This window comes from Lactuca saligna, chromosome 9, assembly GCF_052625555.1.
Source record: "Lactuca saligna cultivar CGN05327 chromosome 9, ASM5262555v1, whole genome shotgun sequence".
Taxonomy (NCBI): domain Eukaryota; kingdom Viridiplantae; phylum Streptophyta; class Magnoliopsida; order Asterales; family Asteraceae; genus Lactuca; species Lactuca saligna.
The window spans coordinates 168,014,026-168,023,527 of NC_136425.1; the positions used below are offsets into that span (position 1 = coordinate 168,014,026).

Below are 9,502 nucleotides of genomic sequence, written 5' to 3' on the forward strand. Positions count from 1 at the left end.
GACGATTCACTAATTTCCACCATGAAAAACGAAAAATAATTTTAAGTTTTAAATCTATGCAAACTCCTAGATCCTTTGAGATTCATTGAACATTTCAATGGCATGTTTAAATCTCGATATGCCCCTCTTGTTTGTGACTGGGATGCCGAGGATCACAAAGCGGGTGTGAATAACCATGCAAACTACATGGTGCCCTCACATGTTACAATCACCTATTCGATGTGCCGGTAAACCACACACACTCCATCGAACTATGACAAACATTGAGTCACCCTTTGCTACCTTTGCTTAGAACCATTTAGTGTGCCGGTAAACCACACACGCTCCACTAACGTCTTCGCAAGGGCACAAAGTGTAATTTCATGGAATTGCATCGATTCACTTTTGCCTAAGTAACTAAGATTGGGAATTTGAAAAACATTTAGTTACTTGGTATTTCATTATACTTATAATGGAAGGTTTCGTCCTACCCTACCCGTTCGGCTAACGACCCTCCACTAGTTAAGAGTGCGGTGGGTAAGAGTGGATACCCATTCAATCGCCATATTATAGGCAATTTCCTTAAACACCCCTTATAGACCAGCTTCGTGAATGAGGCCTACTAACGGTAAGACAGACTTTTACTCATACATATATATAATGTTAGACTTTTAATGTTATATATATAGTATAGGATGTATTTTACACTTTTAAAATACTATGTGGTTAACTTTAACAATTACACTTTTAATTCAATTAAATGGTTAACCTAAACTTTTATGGATTTATTAAATCTCTTTTAATTATACTCCTTAATTAATTAATAAAACCATAAGAGTGTGATTTGAACTTTTCAAAACATTACTAGGGTTTTAGAATTTAACATTTCTAATTAAACCTTTAATCAACTTTTAAATTCCAAAACTTGAGGGCAAGTTTTGAAACCCTTTTCAAAACATTAGGATTTTAACTATTTAAATTTCAAAACTCCAAAACTTTTGGGTTCAAATTTAAACTATAAAACCTAAAGGGGAAAATATGAAACCTTTCATAACAACAAGGATCAAATAACAAATAATTTTAAATTAACATTTAATCACATAATTATCCATATTTGATTTATTTAATGATTTCTTGCAAAACAATTTATCAATTTACTCAAAATAATTAATCAATTATCTTATAAGGAAACAATTATCTTGTTAATTGATAATTATCTTTATTTAGATCACGAATATAGTCATATATATCATAAAATCGGATTTATATTGATCTAACATGATAAGGTAACTATCCATATGCAAAAAACAGCAAGAAATCCCGAGATAAGCATTATCTGACGAGTTGACTCGTCGAGTCAGGCATGGACTCGTCGAGTCTGCATGGACTCGGCGAGTCCAGCCTCCACAATCCAAAAAATCGAATTTTTCAGTTATACAATGCATTAATACAATTGAAACCAAGCCAGGCTCTGATACCACTGATGGGTTTTGGTCATAAGACATCCTATGTGCTCATACAAACCCTAATGCTTGGATCTAGGTTTCTCTATTGTACATGCTTTGAATCCAAGACTATAAACCCTAATTCTAACATATGGAAATCGACATTAACATATAATTAGGTTTAAGAATATACCTTGATTGTTATATAGCAATAACAATCACAACTCCACCTTGGATTGACTTTCGAATGCTTAGAGTCACAAGTGTCACTCCTCTAATGGCTTACAAACACCATAAGCAAATGGAGAAGGTATAAAGAGAGAGGTGAGAGGTTAGAATTCGTATCTAGGACCTCTTGGGAAGGGATACACGAATTCATGACCCTAGGGGTGTTTATATAGGTGTAGAGATAGAGTTTCAGTCATTATCCTTATCTAGTTGATTATCCATTAAGCAACCAATAAGATAATCCTTGAATCCTTATCAGACTCGAATTCTAAGGCTTTCCAACCTTAAATTCATCCACCATATAAGATAATCCTTACCTTATTTTGTAACTATCACATAATTACAAATCATCCCCTCTAGTTTAATTAATTACATTTGATCACAAAACTAATTCTTAATTAATTATTGACCAATATTAATTAAACAAATATGATTTCTCCTTTAATATATAATTCTTATAACATATTAATAAATCATATTATCCTCTCTCTCTTTATTCATTTCTCCAATCAAGTTGCTTTGGTGAAGGCAACCCAAAAGGACCATGCACCATCGGGTCAAGTACATACCAAAATAGTTATGGACTTAGACACTAATCCAACATGTACTTGACCCGACCCGGCATGGTCCATTTGGGTTGCATGGCATCATGCACTTGGATAGACTAAATGAGAGAAATAAGATACTTATGGTTTATTAATATATTATAAGTTCTAATATATTAATAATAAGAATAATAATATTTAGTTAGTATTGATCAATAATTAATTTAGAACTAATTCTGTGATCAAAAGAAGACTAATTAAATATATGGGTTGATTGTGTCAATCATCCGTAAATTATATAGTGGCCTAAGGCTCCATGGATTATCAAGTTGGGTTAAACCCATAAGATGCTCCATGGCGGTTACATAACCCATTGGTCATGGAAATGAAAGATCATGACAATTAGGATTTACCTGAATTATAACATACTATATAAAGAAGTTATTCATCACCATTTTCGGCCACTAGAGTGAATGAAAGAGGGCTAGCAAAAAAATCCAAGTGTTCTTATTCTCTTACAGTTTATTCCAAGTGTACTTGGTGTTGTTTGAAGCATTTTAGGCATCACACTTCTGGTGCTAGGCTCACAAGGTTTCAAAGGAATCCAAGCCACAAAGAGGTATGTAATTCTTACTAACTATTAGAATAAAAGATCCCCATGTATGCTAGATAGGATTATGAACCTTGGAAAATCATTTTGCATGTATCTTAGTCAAACATAGATCCAAGGTTTCTAGGGTTGCATGTACACCATAGGAGTGTTAGAATGCTCAAAACCCAACAGTGGTATCAGAGACTGGTTTTTTTGTTTGATACTTGATGCAAAATAGCTGAAAAACGATTTTTTTTGTTCACTACATGTATGAACTCGCTGAGTCCATGCCGGGGGGGGGGGGGGGGGGACTCGACGAGTCCATGAAGAAATACATGCTACTCATCGAGTCTGTTCATGTACTCGACGAGTAGAGGCTGTAGTGTCCAGATTTTTGAGTTGTGCTGCTGTAAATGGACTAGAAACATTACCCTAAACTATTTTGGTGTTTTAAATCTTGTTTTAGTTGGTGTAATGTTTATGCTAATCCATTTACAATTGCTATTATCAAAAATTACAAGTTTTATACAAGTTTTTTTTTATGATTCTTGAAATTCTTGATAATCATGTTCTTGAACTTATGAATTTAGATGATCATAGAAATTATTTGTAACCTCCATGTTAGTTAATTCTTGATCATTATGTGTTTTAATGGATTCCATAACTTGTCCTCAAGTTATGGAAAACCAAGAGTCACACTTGAATTAAAACCATTAAAAGAACACAAGAGTTATGAAAATGAAGAGTCTTTATTTTAATACTCTAATAAAATCTTAAGTTATGAGAAATGAAAAGTTTTGAAAGTTTACAAAACTTGCCCTCAAGTTTTGGAACAAGTGAGTCATAATTAAAACTTTAGTTCCAACCCTTAGAATTTTAGATATTAAAATTCAACCCTTATACTTTATAATATTATAAGTGAATAATAATTATATATGTATAAGATAAAAGTCATTTTACCATTAGTATGCCTCATTAACAAAGCCGGTCTATAAGGGGGTATAAGGTTGTTGCCTATAAAATGGCAACTTAATGGGTGTCTATTCTCACCCACCGCTTCCTTGATCGGTGGAGGGTCGTTAGCCGAAAAGGTAGAACAACGACTATAATTCTCATAATAAGTATTATGAATATACTAAAGTAATTAAACTTTTATTAGTTCCCAATCTTAGTTACTTTAGGAAAATGTGAATAAGGTGCTAATCCATGAAATTACACTTTCCCTTTGATTAATTCGTTATTGGAGCGTGTGTGGTTAACCGACACGCTAACTTGGACTTATCAAGGTAAGAAAAGGGTGACTTAATGTTTATTAGAGTATCGGTGGAGCGTGTATGGTTAACCGGCACTTCGATTGAGGGTAATACATTAAGTATAACAAGTAATTTGCATGGTTACTTCACACCTTTTTTTGTGATCCTCGGCATCCCAAAAACAAAACTTGAAGGGTACACTCGAGATTGAAACATGTCATTGAAAAGTTCAATGAATCTCAAAGAACTTAGGAATTTCTAAACCAATTAAAACCTAATAAAATTTATTCCGTTTTATGATGGAAATTGGTGAATCGTGATTCACCTACCTTCAAATATTTTATAGCTTGGATTACGGCATCCCTCTTCTAAGTTATAAAAAATTGTGTTGGGTCCTAGACTTAATATAACATTTGGGTGCTTTATTAAGGATAATACTGAAATCTAATCTAAACTTATTCTTTCAATTCAGATGTCTTCCAATGCTTCTGGCTCAAACCCTACTGGCTCCTTCTCTCTCATGAACCTTTGTGGGAGAGTCATTTTTGATGGATCCAATTTTATGGATTGGATCAGAAACATCAGGATGGTCACTCGCTATGAGGACAAAGAATATATCCTTGATAGGGAGCTAAAGGAGATTGATGAGTCAACTGCTACCCCAGAGGAGATTGTTGCATTTCAACTACATGAAAGGGATGCTACCAAAGTAGCATGTATCATGACTGCCACAATGACAGCTGAGCTCCAAAAGTCCTATGAGGACTATTACCCTTTTGAGATGCACATGGACTTGATGGAGCGATACCATCAAAGTGCTCGTCAAGAGAGGTATGAAATAATCTCCTCCATGATAACCACCCAAATAAAGGACAATGAGTCCCTCACGACCCACATGCATAAAATGCAAAGATTTTTGGATCGCTTGAAGAAACTGAATGTTGACTTTCTTGAGGAGTTAGCAATAGATATCATTTTACACTCCTTACCTTCATGTTATGATCAATTTAGAATGACATACCACATGAATAAGGAAGAATTTACACTTAGTAAATTTCAAGGACTCTTAAAGACTACAGAAAGTAGTCATAAGGGTAAGTCGGATGTTCCTACTCCTCCTACTCCTACTATGGCCAATGACTTGGCAATCGGGCATGACAAAGGTAAGAAGAGAAAGAACCCTTCTAAGGGTACCAAGGGTAAGACCCTTGAAGGCTCCTCTTCAAGTAAAACCAAGAAAGGTTTTTTCACTCCTTCTGCTAACCCTAATGAGGTTGAATGCTTCTATTGCCATGAAAAGTTGCAATGGAAGCGAAACTGCCCTAAATACCAACAAGATCTTAAGGATGGGAAAGTAAAACCCAACCATGCAGGTATATACACTATATTGTCTAATAACTCACCTCATTCTAAGTCTTGGGTCCTTGATACAGGTTGTGGAATTCACATATGTTCTTATCTGCAGTTTAAAAAAGCATGTTGCACTCCGTTGCTATTAGGTCTCGGAGACCGATGCGTGTTGTGAGATGTGATTGCGAGCGCATCACGTAGGTGTGGCGCACAACTAGTAACTACTAAATATATAAGCAAAATTCATGTTTACCAATAACTAACTAAAACACCATAAACATTACACATGTCAAATGAAACCAAATTCCAAAATTCATGCCATATGCAAACTGAAAACAAACCTGACAGTGATTAGTTAAAACTCAAAAATCAAAATGCAAGTTCACCATACTCATGCAAAATGAAATTAAATCTAATTGTCATGCAAAATGAAACCAAATATAATCATCAAATGTCATCAATCCTCATCAAACCCGAGCTCACAATCTACCTCCTCAACCTCGTCACAAGACAATCCAATATCGTCTTCTATCTCTTCATCCACCAACACAAGTCTACTACGTTAAGCTGGTAGTGTATAAGGTGACTTTCTACTACATGCAGGTGGCTTACCATTTCCAGCAACACCTTTATCTTGTGCAGGTGACCTACTAGTACTACTTCCAGCAACTCCTTTATCTTTTAAAGCTCCTCTTGTTAAATACATAGGCTCATTTACCCCACCTGCATCTTCTACAACATCCCAAGTCAAATCCTCACCCTCAAACACTATATTATAAGCTCCATTTTGCTCCATTGTTCCCAACAACCACTCATTGCTCTCATCTATTTCATTTAGAAGTATAGGATCAGCCTTGTCATTTCTTTTGGATCGACGATTCAAGGAACAGTTAAATTTCACATAGACCATATCATTTAGTATACTTTGTGCCAATCTATTCCGTTTTTTGGTGTGAAGCTACAATAATACAAAATACAATGAAAGAGTTAAATAATATTAGACATGTAACAATGTGTAAACAAATGAAAAGATAATAACATAAATCCAGGAACTTAAGTGTTGAAAGACTCCCTAGTTTCTCTCACAGCTTGTAGCACTACATGTGAGGCTAAGAACTCGTACAACAAAGTTTTGCAAGTTAGGGGTTGAAGACCCAAAAGATATCCACCACTCAGCAGGTGCTTTTGACTTTCTTTGTCTTATTGCCATTGGAAAACCAAATAAACCTTGAGCACTTTGATATAAAGATAATTCTTCCATAATCTTGTCTTGGATACTCAAATTTGGTACCAATCGCTCAATGCATGCATATAATCCGGCCATAACTTCTTCACAAGATGTGCCAGCTTGGTTAGCATAAAAGATTTCTGGACTTAGGTAATGTCCATCTGCATGCAAGGGGTGATGAAGTTGACATTGCCACCTGTCATCAATAATCTTAAAAGCTTTCTTATACTCCTTTTCTTTGTAGAGAAAGGATTTTGAGATAATCTCCTTGGCTCGGTCCATTGCCTCATAAATATAACCCATAACTGGATTTTTCTCCCCATCCACCATTCTAAGGACGTTAACAAGCAGTCCTGTCAACTTTAGAGAATACAAAATATTTCTCCAAAATGTGTCGGATATGAAATATCCTATAATCTTGATTGTTGTTGCATCGTTGGCCCACTTGCTTTTATTCCACTCTTTTGACAAAACCATTTTTCTTAAGTTGTCTTTTTGCTTGTGAAATTGTGACAGAGTGATGAATGATGTTGCAAACCTACAATTAATGCAACAATTTAATATTAGACACAACAAAAATAATGAATGGTTAATCAACTGTTAAGAGTCACAATTCAAAAGCCTGGTTATAGCCGGTTTAAGCAAGTTTCTTTGATTGGTAAAGTTCCTCATCATATTAACAATAGCAACATGGGTATATATGTATCCATTTGCCAACATACATTTCTTCAAAGAACTTTTCACTTGAAGGATGTTCTTTCCACTGTCCTCTAACCGAAGATCAATACAATGTGTTGCGCATGGACTCCAGTAGAGGTGTGGTCTTTTAGGTTCCAGTAACTTCCCTACAAATTTCACAACAAATAAACTTGAAAATAAACAAATAATGAATAAAATAAAGAATGTTAGACACTTAAACTTAGAATTAATTATCTATTATTTACCTGCTTTAACATAAGCAGATGCGTTATCTGTGATCATTTGTATAACATTGGACTCTCCCACCTCTTGAACCATGCCATCAAGAACACCAAACAACAAGTTTGCATCCTTTGAAACTTCTGACACATCCATCGATTTAACAAAAAATAGATCCCCGTGGTGAATTGACTAAACAGTTTATTATATCTTTTTGCACCACCGAATCGCGCCAACCATCCGACATTATTGAAAAACCTTTTTGAGCCCACTCGGTCTTGTGGTCTACCATTTTTTCTTGAATTGTGGCTACTTCTTTTTTCAACAAGGGAACCCTTAACTCATACATGCTTAAGGGATTCATCCCAGGACCAAACTGTCCAATTGCTTCTGCCATGATATGAAAACTGTCATAGGTTGCAGCATTGAAAGGAATGACTACACAATACATCAACATATATAACATCAATAAATTAGAACATGTATATTAACTTTAAGAAACAGAATAATAGAATATATAACTCTAAAAAACATTACCTTCATCATAAAACCATTTTGCTATTTCCCTGCATGCTTTAGCCCGTAGTTCTTTCCAACACACATCATTTATACTTTGTTGTTTCCCTCCTTTCCTATCTTTTCTACCTTTAAGTGCATCTTCAGGTTTTGGAGTGAAAAACACATCTATCGGCCCTTTTTGTTTTGGTTTCTTTCTGGGTGGTTACTTGCTGCTACCTTCCCCCCTTTTTCGTGTTACTTTAACACAATCTTCTTCTTCTTCGACTCCATAATAATCATCAAAGTCTTGCATCCTTGATACCATTTGAATGCTCTCCTTCATTTGTTGTTTTTGCTTCATATAATCCCTGACCTCTTTTCAAATATGATCTGGACATTTTTGGTATGCAAGAACATTTGTAAAACCTCCAGCAAGGTGCTCTTTCATAGGGCTTGCACCTCCCTTGGTGACTTTAGAACATAAGTTGCAAGTGAAATTATTTCTGTTCATAGGGTCTTTCACATTGTACTTTCTTGCAGGATCTGTTGTGGTCCAACGAATCATTGTTAGCAGCCATGATTGTCAAGACTTAAGAGAAGAGAATGTGAAAACTTAAGAGAAGAAGAGAATGTTGAGCACTATTAGTGACTTTGTAACATCCGGATTCCTAGGTTTATTATTATTCATTTATTTTTTTGGGGTTTGTGAAGGAACTTGGCGAGTTGGCGCCAAGACTCACTGAGTAGGGACGTGGATGTTCATTCTATTTAATGACCGGACTCGACGAGTCCATTCGTGGACTCGGCGAGTCCACGCTGTTTAATGAAACCCTAATTTCCAGGGTTTGAGACCTATTTAAAGGGGCTAATGGCCATCATTTGCGGCCACCAACCCCAGAGAGAAACCCTAAAGAGCTTTTGAGCATTTTGGGAGATAGAAGAGGCCATTGTTGACTTTTGAAGCTTTGTTTGGCAAGGCAAAGGAGATTCTAGCTAAGAGGACGCAAGGGAGGTGGACATCCTTCGATTTTGGAGCTCAGGGCATCATTTTGGAGGTATATTTTGGCTCCCTTTTCTGTTGTTATGATGAACATGGGGGTTTAGGGTTTCTTGACCCCTTTGTTGGTTAGATTTGATGTCCATTTCGTCCCTATTTGCGGTGAGGCTTGAGATGGGATCCATAGAGGTCCAGAGAAGCTTTATTCCTTAAGCTTTATGAGGATTCAAGGGAGTTTTGACCTAGAGATATGAGATATGGGGCTAAAACATCATTTAGGAGCAAATAGTTGTTGTTTGAGCACCAAGGTTTAGACTTTACGTGATTATCATGCTTGGGGAGGCCAGATCTATGATTTTATGGAACAGATTTGACCTCAGAAGTGAGTTTGAGTTTATGCATGGCATGGACTCACCGAGTCTGAAGAAAAGACTCGGCGAGTCAGAAGAACAGACTCTGCGAGTAGCAT

At 35.8% G+C, this 9,502-nt stretch overlaps 1 pseudogene; it reads right to left on the reverse strand.

Moving 5' to 3' along the window:
• Positions 1-5,954: 5,954 nt before the first annotated feature.
• On the reverse strand, positions 5,955-7,295 carry LOC145016917 (uncharacterized; annotated as a pseudogene).
• Positions 7,296-9,502: the final 2,207 nt, after the last annotated feature.